At 36.3% G+C, this 25,387-nt stretch overlaps 1 pseudogene; it reads left to right on the top strand.

Moving 5' to 3' along the window:
- The first annotated feature begins 795 nt into the window (after positions 1–795).
- On the top strand, positions 796–24,442 carry LOC149247886 (uncharacterized; annotated as a pseudogene).
- Positions 24,443–25,387: the final 945 nt, after the last annotated feature.

The following is a 25,387-nucleotide window of genomic DNA, read 5'->3' as shown; positions in this document are numbered from 1 at the left end:
GATCCACAAACCAAAGAGATGGTCAAAAATGAACAACACAGGGAGGAGATGTTGAAGCTCATCATTGAGCAAAACATACAGATCAAGAAAATGGGGGACCAGATAGAACAACTGCTCAAGGAAAAAGAGGCAGCACAACTTGCTGTGAACTTAGTGACAAAAATTCATATGACAGGTGCAAATCTAAGCTCATCTTCTACTAACATTGCTTCATCTTCAGCAACAGTTGAAACAACAAGGTTATCAGAAGAATTACAGATACAAAAGCAACAAAATGAAAAAGATTCTCTAGAAGTTCCAAACCTTGGAGTCACAGAAAGTAAAGAATGATACCTTGTATGTAGAGGAAATGCAAAAGTCACACAGGTTAGAGCTCAAGGTTAAATAGTTAGAGAGTAAGACTCTAATGGCAGAGACTTTAGCCCAAGGCAAAGAAGACATTTGGTTAGCCATTAGCCACTCCATAACAGAAATATGGCCATCCATACAAATCATTTTTGAGTAGCGAGAATTGATTGCCAAATGCAAGGCAGAGATAGAGAACCAAAAGGCAGCATTGGGCACAAAACCCAAAGAAGCATTAGGGATGATCAAAGTACTAAACTCTATAACTAGGCAGCAATTACAAGAGATGAATATTCCAAATAGGACAACCACTATTTTGGAAATTAAGAAAGTCCTAATGAAGAAAAATCTGTTAACTCAGCTGAAACAAAGTGTGAAGCTTTGAATACTGTAGTCAGAAGGTTTCATTCTAAATTTAGTATGTTGCATAAGAAAGGGTTACCAGAGATAATGTCATCAAATGATCAACTATTAAAATTGGAGGATTGTTGTGAAAGGCTATATACTATTGCAGCGGACAGCAATGAATTTGCAAGGATAAAAAGACAGATTACTGGCAAAGAGTTTTTGAAAGCTTTGAGCTCTGACCTCACAATCAAATATGACGTTGGACACCTTTTTCTCACTAAACCCAATTTTGAGAGATATACCGAAGTTGATGAGATATTCAGAAGGATGGTAAAAATGGAGATACCAAGTGAGAAGAGGTGGGATCAATTGTGTGAAACAATTGATTAACTTTTCATTCCAACAAGAAGACAACAGCAACAGATTTTGAAGAAACAATCATCAACAACTTCCTATCTAATAGGGACACATCATTGAACAATTTTCTTTTCCTATCTTCTTTCAGGTTATTTTGTAATCAGCTTAAGATATTTCATTTACTATCTAAACTTGTATAAATAACTATCTAAACAATTTTGTAAAGCATTGATGTACAAGCTGTTTCTAGATCACTGATAATAAAGCAAAGGATTCTGATTTTAGTATCATACAGTGTCGTTTTATTCTGTAAGTTTTTCATGTGTTTCATTCATTCTATTAATTATGCATATGTTTAAGTTTTACAGAGATATCAAGGGAGAATAAGTGTGTTACAGTTATTCTTAAAATTCCTTCTGAAGTTATTATCATAAAGAGATTGAGATATTGGACTGTTTGTCTGAAAGGCTCCCTCTAAATCATAAAATTGTCAGTATCTTATGTAATTTTAGGCATGTTTCGTTTAACTTTTGAACATTGGTCAGAGGTTTTCTACTTATGATGATTTATCTTTCTATCTGAAATTTAAAGTAATCATATATTCTTACTATTCTTTCTGCACACCTTATAAATTCAAATCACTGTGTGAAGTTAAACAACAACCCTTTGGTTATTTATTAGTACTATCTAAAGGAGTTAAATACATCATTCTTGTCGTTTGTTCTATGTATTGGTCCTCCATAAAAACCAAAACCAAAACCCCAAAACAAATATCTTAGATGCTCTAGCATGATCAATTGACCATTATCATCTCATAGGTACAACATCAATCTGGCTTTGTTGCCGGGGACTCGAATTTGATTAGTTTTCCTGGGACAACGATATAAATCCTATTCCTTCAAATGTGACTAAAGGTCTAGATAGGTCAAAATTCTTCACCTGGCGACTCCACTGTGCCAAACTAGCACTTTTTAAGCACACTAGTTCTAGTGTAGAGTTAGGTAAAGTGTGTTTCTTTACTATGTACTTTTGTAACTTACAATCCGACGGTCATGATATGTAGTTTAGTGGTGAGAATTCCACATTGTGGCCGTGAAGATCTGGGCTCGAATCCCAGTAGCCACACAAAGGGGTTTTTTTTTTTTTTTAGTCACTAAAGCTTTGGGGTGCGTGCTTACTTGAGAAAGCTCTTTTTTGCCTTCAAAACAAAAAACACAAAACCCAACATGGACATACAAAAAAAAACAAGCCTTGCGGCTTGAAGTTAGCTTTAGCTGGAAACTAAATATTTTCCTCAATGTTTCTAATTTTCCAAGGTCACACTAAGGCGCGGCGGAAAAGAGCATACACATGAGAAAAATCCTTCCTTTCTATTTCTGATTTGCCCAAATCGCACAGAGTCGCGAGGCAAAGAGCATACGCAGAAATGAAAGGTATAGATCCGGTAATAAAAAAACAAAGAGCTAAATAAACCGAAATAAACAGAGAGAAAATAACTAAAAACTGCAAATAAACATTGTATACCTCCAGATCTTAAAAATGATGTAGCTAGGGCTACTAGAAACATTTTCGCGTGAAACGAAAGGGGTTCCTCACTTGAACAAATGATCTTAACATAATAGAGTAGTCCTCTTGGCCTGAAAGTAGTCAGAAACAGTAGATCTAGGAAACGATAGTCGAATGCAGTTCTACCGGCTTCAGATTTGGATCACCAATGGATGCGCCATGCCCCCCTTCCTCTTTCCAAAAATTACTAACCTTTTAATCTAGCTCACTTGGTCCAAGGCTACTTTATGAGGATAGAGGTGAGTTCAAGTCTTTATTTTTGTTGAGCTAATTGGATTAAGTTTGGAAAGGGGGAATTTTTTTTTTAAATATAACATTATCATTCATTTCCGCACATTCCCGCACTTCGTCGGCGTCTTCAACAACTTTTATTCAAAAAGCCATAACTTCTTCATCCGAAAGCTGTTGTTTTTTTTGAATCAGCCTATTTTTTCGAGATCTTTCCATTGGAACACTTATTTTCAACATCTACAACTTCAGTTTCTGTTAAAATGGAAATTCCATGCCAAGTTATTCTTGACAGCACCAACTACTTCCATTGGTGGTCCTACATTGTGGATTTATTTAGAAGTAAAGGTCTTTATAGAATAGCCTCAGGCCAAGAAACCAAATCGAAAGATGAAGATAAGGCAGCCAAATGGGAAAATAGGCAAGATCAAACACGTGGGTTGATAGGGATGTTTATTTCTCCAGACCTTAGATTCCATATTGCAGAACTTGATACTCCTAATGAAGCAATGAAACAGATCAGTAAAGTTTTTGGAATTAAAAATGAACTTAGAGCCCATCAACTCGAAAATGAGTTGCTTACATTGGACCCCAATAATTTTTCTTTCATTGAAGATTTTTTGTCCAAGTTCAAGACCCTTAGACTTCTCTTGGAAGGTGTTAAGGTTAAGAAAGAAGATGGTAACCTTATCTATTCCATTCTTATTAAGTTGGGACCAGCCTACTCTGTGTTTGTTTCCACCTTCCATTCTACAAGAGAAGCCTTCATTTCTCAAGGACAAAACTACAAGTCCTCTTCCTTTGATGACTTTTGTGATTCTTTAATAAGAGAACAAGATAAACTCTTACACCTTGGTCTTCTTAATCTTGGAAACTCTTCTAAGAAAGCCTTAGCAGCCCAGCATCAACCAAATTCAAAGAATCCTAAGAAGTCGTATTCTAAAAAGAATGGTCCTAAACCAAACAAGGGTCTTAAGCAATTTCAGCTTCAAAATGATAAGGCAAATAAAACAAAGGGAAGAAGACTGATAGACATTGCCAATTTTGTAATCGAGATGGCCACTTAGAATCCAAATACTTTAAGAAGATGGAAGCCTTGGAAGCAGCAATGAAGAAGCATAATATCCATTTGGAGCACTCTTCAACTTCAACTTCATGTTCAGGAATAGCACTTTTTGCATGTGGTTGTCAAACATCTCGGTCTGGATATGCACTAAATGTATTTTCTTCTTCTAATTCTCATGAGTGGCTCATTGATTCTGGAGCTTCTTATCACATGGCCAAAAACAAAGCCATGTTTTCTTCTTTAAATGATTGTAACACCAAAAATATATATGTTGGTGATAATAGATCTCTTAGTGTTGTAGGAACTGGAACTGTTCATATAGACAATGGTGAATTTAATGATGTATTATGTGTTCCAACCTTATCCTACAACCTTCTATCTGTATATCAGATAACTCATTCAGGTGAAGGTAAAATCGTTGAATTTTCACCTCACGATGTTGTAATTAAGGACCTAAGAGATCCTAGACATATTTTAGCTACTGGCATTGTTGATGATTCTACAAGGTTGTATAAGTTTCACAACTTTGGGTCATCAAATCTTCTCTTGTATTTGTTGCTCATAATGATAAAATGAGCAAACTTTGGCATGAGCGATTTGGTCACTTAAACTATCGCTCCCTTCAGAATCTATGTAAAGAAAATATGGTGACTGGTCTTCCAATGGTATCTTGCAGAGATGGTGTTTTTTCTGGATGTGTACTCGGAAAACATCATCGGGATAGTTTTGAAAAACATGCCTCTTGGCATGCCTCAGCGCTTTTATAGCTTGTGCATGGTGATTTATGTGGTCCACTTCTAGTTGTTTCATTCTCTGGCTACAAGTATTTCTTAACTTTCATTGATGATTTCTCCAGACGCACTTCGGTATACTTCTTAAAACTCAAGAGCAAAGTATTTAACATGTTCTTGGCCTTTAAGGCCTTTGTTGAAAAACAATCTAGACATTAAATTCTTAAGCTAAGATCTGATAATGGCGAAGAATATGTTAGCAACAAATTCATCAACTTTTTCACTGAGAATGGAATTCAAATGCGACATACTGTTCCATATACTCCACAACAAAATGGTGTAGTTGAAAGGAATAATCACACCTTAAAGGAAATGACTAATTGCATGCTTCAATCTAAAGGACTTAGTCTTAATTTTTGGGCAAAAGCAATTAACTGTGCAAATTACATAATAAATCGCACTCCTACTAAGGTTTTAAAGAATATCACTCCAGAAGAAGCATGGAGCTCAATTCAACTAGATGTAAGTCACTTTTGTGTTTTTGGAAGTGAAGCATGGGTCCATATTCCAGATGAGAAACATAAAGCTTTAGAACCTAAGAGTGAAAAATGTATTTTTGTTGGATATTCTGAAGATGTCAAAGGATATAGACTTATTCCACTTAAGTCCAAAAATGTTATCATTAGAAGAGATGTAAAGTTTGCTGAAAATATATCGGCCTACGAGCCAAGTTCGGCGGATGTGCCACCTCTCTCTATCTCTTCTACTTTTGAAAATATTTCTTCTTCAGATGATGAAAGCGAGGATGACAATCCTCCCCCACTTTCTCAGGATCCTCCTTCAGCTCCTCAACCTCCAAAATGGGTTCGTGCTACTCGGGATGCGGCAGGCGCTCTTGCTGGTGATCCTATAGATCAGCGATGTACACGTTCTAAGTTCGATAAAGCCTCTTCTTTATTGGCTCAAGCTTCAACAAATTATGATCTTGACACCTTTGCAGAAGCTTCAGGCCATCCAGATTGGGACACAGCTATGAATTAAGAATATCGTTCATTATTGGCAAATGATACATGGAATCTTGTTCCTCTACCAAAGGGACAAAAACTTGTTAGATGCAAATGGGTTTATAGAACCAAGTATGGACTAGATGGAAAATTTGATAAACATAAAGCTCGTGTTGTTGCTAAGGGTTTTTCACAAGTTGAAGGCATTGACTATACTGAAACCTTCTCCCCTGTTGCCAAAATGAACTCTATTCGCCTTGTTCTTTCCCTTGCTTCCTCTTTCAAATGGGAAGTCCATTAGATGGATGTTAAATCTGCCTTCTTGCATGGGGACTTGCATGAAGAAATCTATATGGAACAACCTACTAGCTTTATACAAACAAACTTCAGCCTTGTATGTCGGCTTAAGAAATCCCTTTATGGTCTCAAGCAAGCTCCTCGGGCTTGGTATGCCAAAATGGATAGCTTTCTTTTAGAAATTGGCTTTTCTAGGTGTCATTCTGACAATACTGTCTACACCAAGAAAGTGGGCAAGTCTCTTATCATTCTTGTTCTTTATGTTGATGATCTTATCCTTACTGGTAGTGATCCCAACCTTATAAACCATGTGAAGTCCAGCCTTAAAAAGAGGTTTGAAATGACAGACTTATGACACTTGCATTATTTTCTTGGTCTTCAAGTCTTGCAATCTAAGGAAGGTATTTCCCTTTCCCAGTCCAAGTATTCCTGTGATCTTCTACGCCATTTTCACATGGAAGACTGTAAGCTAGCCCCTTCTCCCTTTCAGTCTGGAGCCAAACTTTTAGTCACTTGTACTTCCCCTGAAGTTGATGCTACCTTATACCGTCAACTTGTAGGAAAACTTTTATATCTAACCCATACTCATCCTGACCTTTCCTTTGCTGTTGGCCTTATTGCTCGGTTTATGCAAAACCCACATGAAAGTCATTGGAAAGCAGCGAAAAGAATACTTCGTTATGTTCAAGGTACAGTTCAGTTTGGGATTCATTACAATGTAGAAGCATCTTCTCTATTGGTTGGTTTCATTGATTCTGATTGGGCTAGTGACCTTGATAATCAAAAGTCTACTGTAGGTTATGTGTTCAGTCTTGGTTTAGGACCTATTACATGGGCTTGCAAGAAACAAAGTGCCATTTCTCTTTCTTCAGCAGAAGCAGAGTATCGTGGTGTCGTGGGAGCTAGTAAGGAAGCCCTATGGCTTCATCAAATCCTGCAAAGTTTGGTTTTCAGCAGCAGCATCTGACTACACTTTGGTGTGATAATCAAAGTGCCATTCAACTATGCAAAGATCCAGTCCAACATCAGTGCAACAAACACATTGAACTGCACATGCACTTCATCAAAAAGCTCATTCACGACCATGTTCTTGAAGTGCAATATTGTTCAACAGATGATCAAGTTGCAGACATCTTTACAAAGGCTCTCACAGAGGAGAATTTTACTAAATTTCAATTTATGGTTGGAGTTCAGGAAGTTGTCACTAAGGGGGGATAGGCTCTAATGCCTCCTTCCTTCTCCTATTGTGTCATATTTGTACATCCTTCAATCCTATCCCAAGTTGTTCTTAAGGGGGGATGTTAGGATATTCCGACACATAGGAAATAGTTAAGTATAACTTGGTCTAGTGTAGAGTTAGGTAAAGTGTCATATTTGTACATCCTTCAATCCTATCCCAAGTTTTTCTTGGGGGGGATGTTAGGATATTCCGACACATAGGAAATAGTTAAGTATAAGTTGGCCTAGTGTAGAGTTAGGTAAAGTGTGTTTCTTTACTATGTAGTTTTGTAACTTACAATCCGACAGTGACGATATGTAGTGATCCAATGGTTCATTCTCTTCTTGGTATTACCGACACTTGATCCGTGGCTTAACACCCGATTGGTCCATGATCTCTATTTAAAGAGCATGGAGGGTCATTTGTAGGGTAACCGTCCATGAGAGACGCTTATTTAAATTTTCATTCTTTTATTAATAAATTGCCTGAAGTGGCCGCGTTGGCTCAGGCCGTGGACTGTTCCCCTCTTTGAAGATTTTAACCACGTCAACAATACTGGTGTATCGATCTGTGATCTGTTTGTGAGCGGTGTCCTTTGGTGTTCTGTCTGAGGAACTTACCCTGTAAATTCCTACATTCTGAATCTAACACAGTTAATCCTCTGTCAGATCCAGAAAAACTTGTGAGAAGGGCCAATTCCAAAAGAAGACTTCAACCATCTTCTTCTTCTTCAGCCTTGCAGTCTGAAGATATATTATCATTTGATCCCTATAGCAACATTCCATCCAATCCAGATTGGACACAATTATCACCTAGGGTTTCTGAACTTTTAGATAGGGGAGTTGATTTCAAATCAGCTTTCCTTATTCACTCACTTGAAACATGTCAAGAACCCCCACTACCATTAGGATCACCTAAATCTAAGTCTGACTTGGGTGTTCATTTACCTGAATACAAACCTACAGACTTCATATCCCCTACCACTTATTCATTCCCTTCTACTTCTGAACAACCTGAAGGGACCTTTTCTATATACTCAAATCCACTCTTTGAAACAAAAGAGGATATTCAGTCACAGGTCCAGAAGTTAGTTATTAAGACTCCCTTAAAGTCATTTAGGGGATCTCCTCCTTCATCTCCTCCTTCTTCACCTCCACACAGATATACACCTTCTTTATCACCTTCTTCTTCTTCTTCATCATCTACACAAACATCTCATACACCATCTTCTACTATGGCATTCCAACCTATTGTATATGCTAGATATGCAACTTTAGTTTTACCTCAAAACCTTGATGCTTTCCCTCCTGGATATTTAAAACACCTTCCTAGGTATAATGGAGAAACTGGTTCCTCACCTGAGGACCATCTTCAAGCATTTCTAGATTTTGCAGATCATATGAACATAGAACAAGAAAATATTTATATGAGGTTGTTTGTCCAATCTCTTGAAGGAAATGTTAGAACCTGGTTTAGGCAGTTACCTCCAAATTCCATTAGGTCTTGTGAGGAGTTAACAAGTATATTCAAAAACCAATGGGATGTGATGAAAGATCCTCTTTACTTTTTAACTAAGTTTAAAGAACTAAAACGAAACTTTGGTGAACCTATATTTGATTTTATTAAAAGGTTCAACAAACTTTACCATAAGATGCCCCTCGATTGCAAACTCCCTATAGCAGCAGCCAAATCTAGGTTTTCAAAAGCCTTTGAAGATGATTTTGTTGTAATGTTAAGAGAAAGAACTTCTAGGACTCTTGAATATATGCAAATTAATGCTATAGAGGTGGAAGAAAATCGGGTTGCGTCAATCACTTTAAAATCTAAAGAGGAAAAGGCCCAAAGAAAGCTTAAATCTAGTCAAGAGGCCTCTACTTCTTCAAAGACTAAAACTGAAGATTCCAAAATTGATGAGATCAATTCACTTCTTAGAAATCTATCCAATAGAATTTCCAAGATTGAAACTCAACCTAGAACAGTTCAACAGACAGTCACTCGGCCTCAAAATCAGAATCAAGGTCAATACAAAAGAACTCCACAATTGCAAATTCTTCAAAGACCTAGTAATGATTAGCAGGTTCCAACTCCTTTATTGATAGATGATCAACATCCTGATGACAATACCATGACTATCACTGAAGACATTAACAATATGGATACCTCTTCTGGTCAAACCACTATTGTTCCTCTTTCACAAAATAAACAAGTTCAAGAAGATTATGAATCCTCACAAGTTTCCAAGTACCATGCCTTCTTCGAATTTCTATTTGCAGAGCTAAACAAAAGATATGATCTTAGACCTAGTCCTGCCCCTGGGAGACCTCCTAAGGAACCTCCAACCATTGAACCTCATACCAGAGTTTTTGAAACTCAAAAAACTACTATTCGACCATTAAATCAGCCAATTGATACAACTCAAATTGATAAATCTGTCTTAACTGCATTTAATGTTGAAAGGGAATTAGAAGGAGTCAAGATCCCTATACCACTTTCATAACTTTCAAAATACCCTGGATATAAAAATCAAGTTTCGAAATGGATACAAAACACCTCTGTTGATGCTGAAAGTGATGTTATTAGCCTTCAAGATGAAAAACCAACAGTTGTTTTTGGTCCTAGCTCAGACATGATAGATGAAATAATACCCCCTTTCTATGTGACACTAAAGACAAATGACTCCATGTTATACAACTGTATGCTTGATTCTGGATCATCACATAATCTCATGCCAAAAACTATTATGGATCATTTAAATCTTGACATAACTAGATCTTATCATGATTTGTACACCTTTGATTCCAAAAGGGTACCTTGTCTAGGATTGATTAAGGATTTAGTATTTACTCTTTCCCAAATCCCAGTAAAGAGCATATTGTTAGATATTGTTGTCACTGATATCCCTCCCAAATTTGGAATGCTCCTTTCAAGGTCTTGTTGTGCCAAATTAGGGGGAACTCTTCAGATGGACATGTCTTATGCCACTATTCTGGTTTATGGGGGAGAACAACTTAGGTTGTATAAAGAGGTTAGATTTGTGCACATTGTATGCAAAACATATCAACCAAAGAACCACCCCATCTATGCTATTGATCAAGATTTTGGCGGCTTTCAACTCTCTTCAAATCAAATACATGAATCTCAAGTAAAAATTGAAGATGTAATTGAAAACCCTATATCAAATCAAACTAATGTATGGAAGCTGTTCTTTGATGGTTCTTGCACTAAGGATGGAGCAGGGATTGGGGTAATATTAATCTCACAAGAAAAAGAAAACATTACAAAATCATGTAAACTTGATTTTGAAGTTACGAACAATGTAGCAGAATATGAGGCTTTCCTTCTAGGACTACAGTTAGCCAAGAGTTTAAAGGTACACAATCTAAGTGTTTTCACTGACTTTGAACTCATTGTAAGACAAGTTAGAAATCTTTGCCAAACAAGGCACCCTAGGCTTAGGTCTTATCAAAATGAGGTTTGGGATTCCATTGAAAATTTCTTTGATGGCTTAAACATAACTTATGTCCCTAGAAATGAAAACATACATGCAGATTCTTTGGCTGTCTCTGCAAGCTCATTTAAGATTCTTGATCAAACACAAGTGTTATACCAAATGCAGGTCAAATACAAGCCATCTATACTTAATAACCAAAAGCATTGGCAGGTGTTTGAGGATGATGAACAACTAAAATCTTTCCTTCAACTTGTAGGTGAATTTTCTCTTCTGCAAATTGATGAAGACAATCTTGATATGGTTAATCCTCAAGCTAATGATGATTCAGAACTAAATTCCAAGATTGCAGATCATGACATCATACAATTATCAAACAACTTCATTCCTAAAGGGTTAATTCCTTTAGAGAAATTATTCGATTATAATGATGTCCCTCGAAACCCTCCATCCATTTCTCCTGAAGATGACATAGAAGAAATCAATATTGGAACCCAAGAACAAGTGCAAAATATGAAAATATCTACATCTTTAGCCCCAGAAGTTAAAAATATCTTTAAGTTACTTAAAAAGTACAAAGATGTTTTTGCTTGGTCTTATGTTGATCTTAAAACTTATGATACATCCCTCATTGAACATAAGATCCCATTAAAAATTGAAGCTAAACCCTACTAGCAAAAACTCAGAAGAATTAATCCAGTTCTTCTACCAACTATTGAGAAAGAGCTTAAGAAAATGTTAGATGCACAGATTATTCTTCCACTAAGATATTCTAATTGGATTGCCAACCTAGTACCTATCAGGAAAAAGAATGGTGAAATTAGACTCTGTGTTGATTTTAGAAACTTAAATAAAGCATCACTAAAGGATAACTATCCATTACCTAAGATGGATCAGTTACTTCAACAAGTTTCTGGAGCTAACAGACTTTCTATGTTAGATGGTTTTTCTGGTTATAATCAGATTATGGTTGACAAAGAGGATAGGGAAAAGACTGCCTTCACAACACCTTGGGGTACTTTCATGTATGCAAGGATGCCTTTTGGTTTGACAAATGCAGGAGCTACATTCCAAAGAGCTATGGACATAGCTTTTGTAGGCCATGTAAATAAATTTCTTGTTATTTATCTTGATGACCTTACAGTCTTTTCTGATTCTGATAAAAAACATTTAAAGCACTTGATGAAGGTTTTTGAAAGATGCAGGAAATTCGGAATATCATTGAATCCAAAGAAGTCTCTATTTGCTATTACAGAAGGGAAATTGCTTGGCCATATAATTTCTAAAGATGGAGTAGTTATTGATCCAAACAGAGTATCAGCCATTCAGACATTATCATTACCAAGAAATAAAAAGGAAGTTCAGGATTTTCTTGGTAAAATCAACTTTTTAAGAAGATTCGTACCCAATTATGCTAAAATTGTCAAAGATGTAATTAATATGCTTAAAAAGGGTCGTGAAGTTAAATGGATTGTATTGTCTAGACATGCATTTATCAAATCAAGAAAGCCATTTCTGAAGCTCCAACCTTGGCCAGTCCTGATTATACCAAACCATTTAGTATCTTTTCCTTTGCCTCTGAAACAACCCTTGTTGTTGTTTTACTACAAAAGAATGAAGATTCCCATGACCAACCTATAGCCTTTTTTAGCAAAGTCATGAGAGATGTTGAGCTCAAATATGACATAATTGAGAAGTAGGCTTATGCCCTAGTCCAGTCTTTGAAATCTTTTAGGATGTATGTTTTACATTCAACCATCATAGCCTATGTCCCCAACAATGTTGTTAAAACTGTTCTCACTCAACCAGATATTGATGGGAGGAGAGGTAGATGGATCACCCAAATTTTGGAGTATGATCTAACTATCAAAACCACAAAGCTAGTAAAGGGTCAAGGATTAGCTAAGCTTCTAGCTGAATCCAACTGTAAAGTGTTAGGCATCAACTCTGTTTTGGAAATACCAGGGGAGAATCCACAAGAACCTTCCCAAAATTCAAATGAGAAGAATCCACAAGAACCTTCTATTTATGCGGAAGGGGAGAATCCACAAGAACCTTCCCAAAATTCAAATGAGGAGAATCCACAAGAACCTTTACCTTCAGATCGGACCATTTATGTACACATTGATGAGAAATATCTTTTATCAAATTGATATCAAGATATTGTAAATTTCCTAATTCATTTTGAATGTCCTGCATCATTCTCCAAAAGTCAATGTAAAACTCTCAAATTGAAAGCAGTCAAATACTATATAATAAATGCAAATTTGTACTGGAAAGACCCACTTAATATCTTGTTATTATGTTTAACAGAATTAGAGACCGAAGGGATCATTGATCAGTTTCATGCAGGATTTTGTGGAGGACATTATGCTTGGAGAGCAACAACATATAAGATATTAAGAGCAGGATTTTATTGGCCAACATTGTTCTTACAAGTAGGAGAAAAGGTCAAAATTTGTGTCCCTTGTTAGATGTTTGCTGGTAAGCAAAAACTAGCAACTCTTCCATTGGTCCCAACAATAGTCTCAGCACCTTTTCTCCAATGGGGGTTAGATTTTATTGGAGAGATTCATCCTACTTCAAGCAATCAACATAGATGGATCCTCACTACAACAGACTACTTTACTAAATGGGTGGAATCAATTCTAGTAAGAAATGCTACTGATTCAATAGTGATCAAATTCATTGAAGAGAACATTTTATCTAGGTTTAGTTGCCCAAGCCAGGTTGTTACTGACAATGCCACAACATTTTCTAGTGTTAAAATGATTAAGTTTTGCTAGAAATATCAGATTTTGTTACACCATTCAACTCCATAGTATCCTCAAGGTAATGGTCTTGCAGAATCATCAAATAAAAGTCTGGTAAAGGTTATCAGAAAAACTTTAGCAGATCACAAAAAGAGTTGGGACACTCATCTAATTTATGCAGTTTGGGCAAACTGGATTACTCCAAAGAGATCCACTAGAAAATCTCGTTTTCAGTTAGTCTATGGGAAAGATGCAATTTTCCCTACCAACTTGGGTTTCCCTGTTTTAAAGTTTCTGCAGGATTCAACTGGTGAACCTGATGATTTTTCAAGAAGGATAAATCAAATCATTGAGCTAACTGAGAAAAGAGATGAAGTCCAATACAAATTGAAAAAATATCAGAATAAAATGAAGAGCTTGTTTGATAGAAGATCCAGGGAAAGGGACTTCAAGGAGGGAGATCTAGTTCTAAGATGGGATTCCAGAAGAGAAGACAAGAGAAAACATGGAAAGTTTGAACCTATGGTTTGGACCCCTAGCTATTGCTAAAATAAAAAGGAACACTTTTGTGCTACAAAATCTAGAGCGACAATATTCCACATATCCTGTTAATGGAAGATTTCTGAAACATTATATTCAATATTGAGAAGTTGAAGTAGACTTTACTACCATCATTGTAAAAAGTCCCGTTTTATTTTACTTTTTCAACTGTCAGTGTGATTTTTACAGCAAAGACTCCATAGCCCGAGGAGAAGGCACATGGATCTACAAGTTCTCTGCATTCTACAGGAGAAAGCAGTCCCCAGTTGGAGCCGATGTTGTAACATTCTTGTTTTTAATAAATTAGCTATTAGATGAAAAAATCAAAATGCCACAAAAAAGTGATAAGTTAGGATATGGACCAAAAACAAAATGGAAAATAAAAATGTTAGGAGTGATTATTATTTCAAGTCCATGTCACATAAAAAATGATAGGGTAGTTGCTCTAAAAAAGAAAGGCAAATGAAAATGTTAGATAAGCAACAAAAGAAAAATATTTGCTTTAGAAAATAAAATTAAGGTTGCTAAGTTTAAACGCACCTTTGAAATTAGTTCTTTAAATTAAGCAGTGTTTAAAATCCTTAATTAGGGTTTAATTATTGTTTAAGACCTTGATCACTTTGTTAATAAACATGATTTTTTCGTATCTGTGGAAGCAAAAAAACATCATATCGCGCGCAAATAACCACCGAGCAGATTCCAATGGGTAAGATTCACTCTGTCCAGATCAACGACGGAGGAAGCATTTCGGCCCCCCTTCGGTCGTTTCCTGTTAACGCGGGGGGGGGGGGGGTTCTAAAAAGCAGTTTTAATGGCTAACACTTTTTGCAACGTGGCACTCCCGCAGCGTTTCAGACCCCCAAGGCTCGAAACCATAAACCATCACCCCCCCCCCGCCCACCCCAAAATCCGCCGGCGCTTTTCCTCCATCCAACCGTTGACCTTGCTCCCGTGCCATGTCATAGATCCGTTATCCCCTCCTCCATATGAAAACCGCCACGTCACTAGTCCATTATCTCTCACCCATTCACCATCCATCACGTCACTAGTCTGTTATCTCTCACCCATTCACCACCCGCCACGTCACAAGGCCATTGCACCATACGCTGCAAAGCCGTTGTTAGCCTTTGTTAACCATTTAATCTCCCGTTAGACATTAATTCTCGCTCTACAAATTAATTGCCTACGTCTAGATTTAAATAATCAATTTAGCCCGATTGCACCTATAAATACCCCATGACTCTAATCTTTGCCACTTTTCCGCTTCCATCCATATACCAAAAGCTGTATTCGCCACTCTGTGTATTTTCGCCACTGTTATCCATCTTTTAATTGAAACAGTTTCCGAATTTCCCCTGCAGCAAGATGGCTCCTAAAGCTAAAATACAAAAGACTGTTGAAGAAGGGAATCCCTCTACAGTCTCGCTTGATTTGGATCATATGCCCCTTGTAGACTCCCTTTTCAAGATAAATGACTATGAATGTGAATTCGATTTTCATGAATTGCATTCATGGTTAAAACAGAAATATGCTGATAAAGAGGACCCCATTCGCTTCTGGGAGACACTTTTTCCACTATACTCTTTTCCCAAGACTCATCACTTCCCTGATTTAATTACTTGGTGTCAAGCCAGGTATGATCCTGTGCAAAGAACAATGATGACATAGGATGGAAAAATCCTGATCACCATTACTGCTCAGAGCATAAACCAAATGTTATTGATACCTCCATCTGACTCCCTTAGCCATTTCTCACCAGCAACTCTCATGGACCTTTAAAATAAACTCACTTTAACACAAAGAGCCCTTATCTTTGAACTTTTCCTACCAGAAGATGTTGAATTACCCAAGAGAAATTCACTTTATTCATCTTCCATGTTCCCTGAAGCCACTAGATATATTATCTCCCTACTACCATACCTCCTAGGCTATGAAAATGACTAATCTGTTGATGAATCTATCCATGGATTCTTTTCCATTTTCAACAAAGAATACCGACTTGCTTTCATGTATAATTATAGCCAATTTTTGGCTGATAATATACATGAACAACTTATGAATCTTACCACTCAAGAAGTTTTCAGATATAGCTCAGTCATAATCCATTTAATTTTGTTTTAGCAAGGAGATTCATTGCCCATTCAATTTAACAGACAAGATAAGCAGGGAGTGAATCAGTGAGTGATGCACTGGACAAAGTTAGTGAAAGCAGGATCATTAAATTTTACATTCTCTCAGTTCATTGATTCTTTTGTACATCCATTTTTTCAATTATTGAATAGCTAGGCAGAGCCCAGAATTGGAGAAGAGATTAAGAAGACATTGCACCTATCAAAGCAGACCAAGACTGGTGACTGGTACCTGTACTAGAATTAAACTGAGATTAGGATACATGGCAGTGAGTTGGCTCCATACAAACTGCCTAAGTATGTGCTAATGACGATATTCTCACTGGAATACATTAGGGAGATGATAAATATGGATGAAGTCCATTTTGTCTCAAGCAAGAAGAAATCACAGTTCAAACTCAAAGCCAAGGTAGGGACATTCATTTGTAACACTAGGTTTGCAGGTACAAAAGTAGACAAATTATTGAAGAACATGAATCTCCAACCAGGCTTCACTTGGTCTTATGATCCTTTTGGGATCATTTCAGCCCTAAGAGTGCAGTTGAAGGCAACACCTTACAACCATACTCCCAAGCCAGAATTGGAGAAGTTTATGACCCAGGAGCAGTGGCGTGAAGGAACTCTCAAAAAAGCAGATGAACGGGTTATATCCACTCCACAGGTAAAGACTCTAGTCACTCTGAATACTCAGCACGAAAGAGCTAGAGAGGAAACTTAGTCAGCTACAGAATCAATTAAAGAGTATTATGTTCTACAAAAGAAATTGAACACTGGATTATCAATGTCATCAGAAAGCAAGCCACCATAAATAATTGATCTTGGAGAATTGGAAGATGTTTCATCAGCTGGGACCACTGATCCCAAACCTCCTTCTACTTCTTCAACTCCTTCAACTAAACCTATGGAGATTATTCATTCAACTGAGACTAGCTCAGTAGGAGATGCTAATATCTTCTCAACATTTTTGGAAATCAAACAAAAGAATGAAAGTCTTAAATCACAAGTGTACAGTCAGTTTTGGAAACAAACATCCACTTCTCAGCACAAACTTCTCTCTTCCTTTGACAGTGAAAGAGGAAGGATGCAAATGGCATTTTTGCAGGCTCAAATTCCATTTCCTAAATCCACAACAGACTACAAGAAGACCATCTTTTCATTTGATGTAAACCAGATACATCCTATTGATCAAATGGATTTGCATAGGCAATCAGGTGAAATGTTATTTTCAACAATGACTACAACTGCCATGTCTCTTTCCAAGCTCAGAACTGCCTTGTCAAATGTGCAGTCACAGCTTAAGATTGAAAAACTGTCATATTTAGCTAAAGATAACAAATTAAAGTCTTTTGAAGATATTATTATCAAAATTGGATATGATCCCCAAGATTGTAAAGCAATTGAAGAAATACTCCAGAAGAAGAATGTAGAAATAACAGCTTTGAAGAAATAGTTGAAACTGCCTTCAACTGAGGATCCACAAACCAAAGAGATGGTAGAAAATGAACAACACAGGGAGGAGATGTTGAAGCTCATCATTGAGCAAAACATACAGATCAAGAAAATGGAGGACCAGATAGAACAACTGCTCAAGGGAAAAGAGGCAGCGCAGCTCGCTGTGACCTTAGTGACAACAATTCCTATGACAGGCGCAGATCTAAACTCATCTCCTACTAACATTGCTTCATATTCAGCAACAGTTGAAACAACAAGGTTATCGGAGGAATTACAGATACAAAAGCAACAAAATGAAAAGCTACTCCAGAATTTCCAAACCTTGAAGTCACAGAAAGTAAAGAATGATACCGTGTATGTAGAGGAAATGCAAAAGTCACACAGGTTAGAGCTCAAGGTTAAACAATTAGAGAGTAAGACTCTAATGGTAGACACTTTGGCCCAAGCCAAAGAAGACATCTGGTTAGAGTCTTGGACATTAGCCACTCCATAACAGAAATATGGCCATCCATACAAATCATTTTTGAGTAGCAAGAATTGATTGCCAGATGTAGGGCAGAGATAGAGAACCAAAAGGCAGCATTGGGCACAAAACCCAAAGAAGCATTAGGGATGATCAAAGTACTAGACTCTAAAACTAGGCAGCAGTTACAAGAGATGAATATTCCAAATAGGAAAACCACTATTTTGGAAATTAAGAAAGTCCTAATGAAGAAAAATCTGTTAACTCAGCTGAAAACAAAGTGTGAAGCTTTGGATACTGTAGTCAGAAGGTTTCATTCTAAATTTAGTATGTTGCATAAGAAAGGGTTAACAGAGATAGTGTCATCAAATGATTAGCTAGTAAAATTGGAGGATTACTGTGAAAGACTATATACTATTGCAGCAGACAACAGTCAATTTGCAAGGATAAAAAGACAGATTACTGGCAAAGAGTTTTTGGAAGCTTTGAGCTCTGACCTCACAATCAAATATGAAGTTGGACACCTTTTTCTCACTAAACCCAATTTTGAGAGATATATCGAAGTTGATGAGATATTTAGAAGGATGGTAAATCGGGAGATACCAAGTGAGAAGAGGTGGGATCAATTGTGTAAAATAATTGATTAGATTTCCATTCCAACAAGAAGACAGCAACAACAGATTTTGAAGGAACTGTCATCAACAACTTCCTATCTAATAGGGACACATCATTCAAAAGTTTTCTTTTCCTATCTTCTTTCAAGGCTATTTTGTAATCAGTTTAGGATATTTTGTTTACTATCTAAACTTGTATAAATAACTATCTTCTACGAGTTATTAAAGGTGGTACCTTTCCATAAACAATTTTGTAAAGCATTGATGTACACGCTGTTTCTAGATCACTGATAATAAAGCAAAGGATTTTGAATTTAGTATCATACGGTCTCGTTTTCTTCTATAATTTTTTCATGTGTTTCATTCATTTGTTAATTCTATGTATGTTTAAGTTTTACAGAGATATCAGGTGAGAATAACTGTGTTACATTTATTCTTAAAATTCCTTCTTAAGTTATTATCATAAAGACATTGAGATGTTGGACTGTTTGTTTGAAAGGCTCCCTCTAAATCATAAAATTGTTAGTATCTTATGTAATTTTAGGCATATTTCATTTAACTTTTGAGCATTAGTCAGAGGTTTTCCACTTATGATGATTGGCGTTTCTATCTGAAATTTAAAGTAATCATATATTCTTAGTATTATTTCTTCACACCTTATAAATTCAAGTCACTGTGTGAAGTTAAATAGCAACCCTTTGGTTATTTATTAGTACTATCTAAATGAGTTAAATACATCATTCTTAACGTTTGTTCTCTGTATTGGTCCTCAATAAAAACCAAAACCAAAGCCCCCAAAACAAATATCTTAGATGCTCTAGCATGATCAATTGACCATTATCATCTTAGAGGTACAACAGGTCCTTTACAAAATTGGTCTCAATATCCAAAATGCGAGTTGGATTATGGCTTGTGTGTCTTCCACCAATTACGCAGTTATTATTCATGGTCTCCCTACTACATTTTTCAAAGATTATCAAGGATTAAAACAGGACCGCGCTTTATCCCCCATATTGTTTTTACTTATAATGGAAGCTCTTAGTAGAAAAATTATGGATTTCAAAGACAGAGGTTTGATTATGGGCATCAAGATGACTAGACAGATCAGTGTCACCCATTTGATATTTTTTGATGACCTTATGTTTGGTGGCGAGTCTACTGTTATAGAATGGCCGCATTTCCATCATATATTATCCTCTTTCAGACCTGCCTTTGGACTCATTAAGAATTCTCATAAAGCTGAAGTGATATCTGCACAAGTGACAGGGGTTGAGATTGATCGGATTTGTGGCTTATTTGGGATCACTGCTCGGTCATTGGATTCTGGTTTTCAATATTTGGGTTTTCAAATCAAGCCGAATCAATACAAAAACATGGACTGAATTGGATCATTAATAAATTTGATCTCAAATTAAAGCATTGGACTTTCAGGTGGCTCTCCATCGGGGGTAGGCTCATATAAATCAGATCTATCCTACAACCTTTATCTATTTACTGGATGCACCTTTATATGCTGCCAATGGAAATTATTCACAAAATCAATGCGATTCTAGCTAGATTCCTATGGTTCGGTAAAGAACCCTCTTGTAAGATCCATCTCTCTAGACTGTCTCTTCTAGCCAACGTTGTTGACAAAGGGGGTTGGGGGATACTAGATAATCTCTCATTTAATATGGCTCTCATCTGCAAAAGTCTTTGGAGAGGACTGACAGGTAGGGGCATATCGTCGCAGATCATTAGAGGCAAATACTTAGCTTATCAGGATTATGAAGTCTAGATTAAAGATCGTGCGAAAATTTCCCGTTTATCCTCGTTTATTTGGCATAGTATGATGAGGCAAAGACATTGGTTATTTGCGGGACTTTGCTGGGAGGTTGGCAATGGCAGTAGGATAGAGGTTGGATTGGATACAGTCAAAGGATTACAAGGGGTACATACTGTATCTGTTTCGCTTCTTCAACACTTGCATGGCAGAGGTATTTTTCTATTTTCTCATATTGTTACTTTTCGAGCTCTTTCACCTAATATTCAATCTTGGCTCCGGGTAGAAGACATTGATCTATCTGGATGTTTGGCTATAGAGTGGACCCTATATATTAGACAGATTGAGACTGCATGCATATTTATCTCAGATGAGATGGATAGTATGAGATGGTTTGGACAAGTACATAAGAGTCAGATTGCAACCAACGACATATATAAATCCATAACCATCTCTTCTTGGAAATGGGACTTTCCTCTGAAGCTCAAATGCTTTGGATGGCTGGCCTTGCATGATAAAATTCTCACTTGGAAGAATTTATCTCGCTAAGGATTCATTGGACCAAGTATCTGCATTCTATGTATGCAACATTCAGAGGATGTTGATCATATTTTTTTTAGTTGTCCTGTAGCCACTAAAATTTGGAATTTGGTACTTCTAGTTCTACAGATTGATGGGGATTGGAATCATCTTTCCCTGATGGCATGTTTCAAATATTGGTTTGTGTCTCAACAAGAATATGGCACTTTTCCCCCTTCATCATTTGGGGCATTTGGCGTTATAGGAACCTCAAGATTTTTTAGCAGAAGCAAGTTGACATAAGGTACTTTTCTTGGGGATTGTGTCATATTTTTCTGAAAGAGGACCCATGAAATATGTTAAAAATCCGCGACAGATCATTTTGCAAGACGTCTAGCATAAGTTCCCAGTTGGTTTCTTTGATGGGGCTTGTAATAATGGACAATGCAGATGTGGTGTCCTCATTGTTACTGCGCTCGACAATTATCATCATTTCTGGTGGGAGGGTGGTAGAGGTACCAATAACAAGGCAGAAATCATCACATTATGGGGGCTACTATTTACTGCTACCTGAATTAACATCAATACACTACAGGTTTTTGGGGATTGTAAAGGTTGCATAGACTGGATCAAGGGTCTCTCGTGCTTTCAACCTCCTCTACTAGCATATTGGATGAAGCACATCCGCATTCTGATTGGATTGTTTCAGCGCATTGACTTCAAGAATATCTATAGAGAGCATAATAACACGTTGATTTGCTTTCGAAAAAAGTTGCTTCATCAACACCTGGGGTCATTCACTATGCTAAATATAATCAAGACTCCAGAACTTCTATTGGCACCATTCCTACTTCTTAGATATTCCTATTTTATGATATTTTGTTATGAAAACATTTGGTTTTTTTAATCTGTATATATGTTGAACAATAGACAAAGGAGTAGAGGATGATAGTATTTCAGTTTCAGATCTTAGACAATTTCTGTAGAATTCTGTTTTGGTTTTTTGTAAACAATGGATGAACATATTGTGAAAGAACCATGTAAATAAACTTTCTTTTCTATATATAAAATAAGCATGTTTTTGGACTGAAAAAAACAAAACAAAACAAAACATATTGCATGCATATAAAAAGTTGCATCTTTTTCGGATTCCAATGTGATTCATGTTTACTTCTAAATACCAGTAAAAAGTTATTTTACATATTAGCAGAACATATTGCATGTTTAAAAAATTGCATATATATCGGATTCCAATGTGATTCATGTTTAGCTATACCACCAAAAAGTTACTTTACATTCTTCTACGCGGGCTTTTCTGAAGGAAGCAATTGTATAAGTTCAAGTTGGTCTAAAATTTCATGATCCTCTTGCTGCTACATTTATGTACTGTTGCGCAAGTCTGAAAATTGTTTATTCACTACTCTGGATTCTATTAGAGGTATGCCCTAAAAGTATAACTTGCATTTAGATTAATAGTATAGATAGGAGAGATTGCAAACCCTGTTGTAAATCCTTTGTTATTGCTTGTTTAGTGCTCGGTGAAGCAGGCTTGTCCTGAAGTGGTTATGTTTCGAAATGATGTGTGCTTGTATGTTTAAAATGGAATCTTCCCTCGCCTAATGCAGAGGTATGTTACCAAAAACGAGAAATGGAAAACCAAACGAGAAACGACAAGGGGACGAGACACGGAGTTGGGAGGTTTCGCATCCAAGAAACGAGAGAGAAAAACAAGTAAAATATGGAAAAACATAAAACAAAGCATTCATCATCAGCCATGAATTATACTTAAGCCATGACGCCATGAATTTCACCAGCTCAAAATCAAAATTTGATGCACACTGAACTCTTTCACAAGGTCATGGAACGAAAGTTCTGCAAACAATTTGTTTATACTACAACACTACATTTGTGACAAATTCCCAGTCTATAGTAGAAACTTTAAAAAATAAGAGCACTCACAAGTTTTCTTGCGGATTTTTCAATTTAGAATTTACATCGTTGGATTGACTTGCAAAAGAACATGAAAAAAGGGTCCATGCAATTCAAGCCCTTACATTTTCAAATAAATCTCTTGGCCACTCCTTCTAAGCTCTTTATCATGAATTCTTTTATTTTGCAGAAAACTACGTCCAAATTTTTAGAATGACATTTTTTTTAGATAAGACAAACAATCCCTTACATTTTTGTTGAGATGAAGTCAAACAACCCCTTGATGAAGATATTTCAGTCTCTTGATAAATAAATAACCTAAAACATTGTGAGAAAGCTTATGCTCAATTCCGATCAAGATTTTATATCTTATTTTAAGCTCCATAGTTATATCATGAGATCATAAAAGAGGGTAGGCGTTCAGTTCCCCAATACTGAAGATTTGGTGTTGTGTCCAATCTCAAGTCACACGGGTTTTACTATTAGGTTTCTTCCAACAATGTTTCCATCTCCATAACAAAATGCAGATTCTAGTGTTCAAACTTACATCCTACACCCTTGGTAATCATAATTATGAAACGACGGAACCACGAAATGGAAGAAAAACCTAGGAGAAAACGATTTGTTTCTTAAAAAACGAATTTCCCACCCATAAAAACCACAACGGCCGTCTAGAACGGCGTTTTCCGTGTCGTCTCATTTCTTCTGCGTTTTTCCAGGGGAACGGTGGCTACCATCCCGTTTCTGGTAACCAGGATACAGAGTCTATTTCCACAGGCGTCAGAAAGAGGCAGAATTGAAGCTTTTGGAGGAGGAGACAGCACGGAGAATTGAAGAAGCCATTCAAAAAAGAGGTCGAGGAAGCCTTCTTGAAGTATGAAGAAGTTAAACTAGAAATACAGATATATTTAGAAGATGGCAGGAAGACGATGATTCAGGATGTTGCTATACAACTTCAGGAGAAGCAAGAAAATCTTTCTCAGAAAAAGCTGAAAGAAGTATGTTTAAAATAGCCACGAGAATACTGTAATATCATTGGATACTGCTATTGTTTGATCTTTCAATTAATGGACTGCTATGTTCCATTTTGGTAACTTTGATACAAAAAATCTGTTCTATTACAGGAGGAAGCACGGAAGCAGAACGAAGAATTAGATAAAATGGCAGAGAAAAAGAAGAGTAAATTGAACTGTAACAGTTAAGAGCAATACTGGAACAACAACAGAAAGAGGAGGAACGTTATCGTGAGTTGGAGGCTCTTCTGCAACAAAAAGAGAGCCATTCGGCGTAAAAAGCTTGAAGAACAACAACGTGCAGAGCAAATGAAGATGCGGGGCAAAAATAAAGCTCGCCCAAAGCTTTCTTTTGCATTTGATTTCAAGTAATGTGGGTTGATAACTTGTGTCTCGAGCTCTAAAGATCTCTTAGCATTCTTGAATGGGGGGATTTAAGTTACTCTGTATAAATTAATTGTCCATGGATATTCAAAATGAATTAGCCAAATGTTCGCGATATATTGGAAGGATCGGATCAACATCTCTGTATGGACACTTGAAAATTATAGAATTTTAATCAACATTGTGAGTGTAGCGGTCTTGAATACTCTCAGTTTAGTCTTTACTCATTGTTTGTTTCTTCCAGCTGTGTTCCAATAAAACATTCAACCATAATGCTTTCTTCTCTTAAATTTCACAAGGGGATGAAATGTCAGTTTTTCTGCAAGAAAAATAGGGAAAATAGCTCCCTAGCGGGAAATGAAAATGAACTAATATGTGAAAAAATATTTATTTTTCAGACCAAAAACAACAGTGAGCCATACTCTATAAGTTTGTATTAACAACTTTCAAAGCTGCAAAAGATGAAGGCTTTCAAAATTGATTCTTCCATTTCTATATTATATCGCATTATAATACAAAACTCCTGATCTACTATTGTCTAATCTTTTTCTAATTCAATCTTGTATAATTCCAATATGTGTTTCTATATAGTTTGCATGTGCTTCCCACAAATTATGTCAAACTTGCATGCATTTAACTTATTTCTTACTAAATAGTCAGTTGTTCGTAAATTCTATTTCTTAGATAAAGCATGTATAGAATCTTATTTTCATTAATAGTTTTTTACACAAAAGGCATGCATGTGTTATAAGTTCTTCGTCAATTCTATTTCTTGGATAAAACATGCATAGAATCTTATTTTCACTAATATATTTTTCCACGAAAGGCATGCATGTGTTATCTTAAAATTACATTCGTTGGATCTACTTATTTCCTAAATTATATTCTTTGGATAAAGACTTTTGAGATGTCAATCAGAATTAGTGTATGACCCGTAAATTGTTGTGGATATTCCACTGGACAGTTTGTCACAACAAATGTGATAATAATATATCAAAATACTCAAATTTTACACTATTACAGTTTTATTTAATTTCTAGATCTGTAGATTTTACTGTAATTAGTGCATGCATGTGAATGAAAATTATGGATATTCTACTGGACAGTTTGTCACAACAGATATGATAATAATATATCAAAATACTCAAATTTTACACTATTACAGTTTTATTTAATTTCTAGATCTGTAGATTTCACTGTAATTAGTGCATGCATATGAA

The sequence above is a fragment of the Pinus tabuliformis genome, chromosome 7 (assembly GCF_031772625.1).
Source record: "Pinus tabuliformis cultivar Carrire ecotype Pingquan chromosome 7, CPIR1, whole genome shotgun sequence".
Lineage (NCBI taxonomy): Eukaryota > Viridiplantae > Streptophyta > Pinopsida > Pinales > Pinaceae > Pinus > Pinus tabuliformis.
Note: the sequence above shows the minus strand (reverse complement) of the source record. Positions and strands in the feature narration are given on the sequence as shown.